Source organism: Octopus bimaculoides, chromosome 3 (assembly GCF_001194135.2).
Source record: "Octopus bimaculoides isolate UCB-OBI-ISO-001 chromosome 3, ASM119413v2, whole genome shotgun sequence".
Classification (NCBI taxonomy): Eukaryota; Metazoa; Mollusca; class Cephalopoda; order Octopoda; family Octopodidae; genus Octopus; species Octopus bimaculoides.
The window spans coordinates 69417481-69418680 of NC_068983.1; positions in this window are offsets into that span (position 1 = coordinate 69417481).

Sequence of the window (1200 nt, forward strand, 5' to 3'; positions counted from 1 at the left end):
TAATAATAATAATAATAATAATAATAATAATAATAATAATAATAATAATAATAATAATAATAATAATAATAATAATGATAATAATAATAACGACAACAACTCTAGGAAAGATTGATTTAGATGAATAATCGGCGAAGAGAGTGAAAGAAAATGTCGGTGTAAATTTTGTGTGATGTAGTGTAGTTGAAGTTTGTAGCTGAATTGGATGAAAAGCGCAGTCTGTTTAGGAAGTGTAACGGAAACATTGCATGGCGTCATACTATCAAGACGTCATAAAAGAAATACTGTTTGGACTGACATCAAAGCATTTTTTCTTCACTCTCTCCCCCTCTCTCTCTCTCCCTATCTCTCCCCCTCTCTCTCTCTCTCTCTCCCACTCTCTCCCTCTCTCTCTGTCTCTCTGTCTCTCTTTACATTTATCTTTCACTTTCCAACCCTCTTTTTCTACTACTCCCTTTGTTGTTCTCTTTTACTCCCTTTTCTACCTCTTCTCACCTCTTTTTCTGCTTTTTCTCTGTCACTTTCTCTATGACTCTCTCTCTCTCTCTCTCCCTCTGTTTCTCTCTCACTCTTTTGATATGATTCACGTATTCTCCCTTCTCTTTCTTTTTTCACCTTTCTTTTTCATTCACTTCTTTCACTTTCTGTCTCTTTTTTCACCTTCTCTCTCTCCCCTCTCTCTTTCTTTCACCTTCTCTATGTCTGTCTTACAGCCTATCTATCTCAGTCTCTTTCTCTTTCTATCTTCCCTCCTCTCTCTCTCACTCTCTCTTACTCTTCACATGTCTGTCTCTTTCCCACGATACTTTGTCATTTGTCAGTGCTTCTTCTCTCCCCCTCTCAGTATTTCTTTCTCCCTTTCTCTCTCTCCATCTTTTTCTCTTTCCCTCTCCGTCTTATTCATCTGACACTCTTCCTTTTCTTCTTTCTTTCTTTCTTATTTCCTTTCACCACTTTGTCTTTCATATACTTATCCTCACCTCACTCCTCATTGTCAGGATCTATGTCTTCTTTTTCTTCATCCTATCTCTTGTTTCTCTCCATCCTCCTTGCTTTATTTGCCCCTTAATTTCTTTATTTCTTCATTTTCCACGTTCTCTCTCTCTCTCTCTCTCTCTCTCCTCCTCCTCCTCCTTCCCTTCTCCTCCTCCTTCCCTTCTCCTCCTCCTTCCCTTCTCCTCCTCCTTCCCTTCTCCTCCT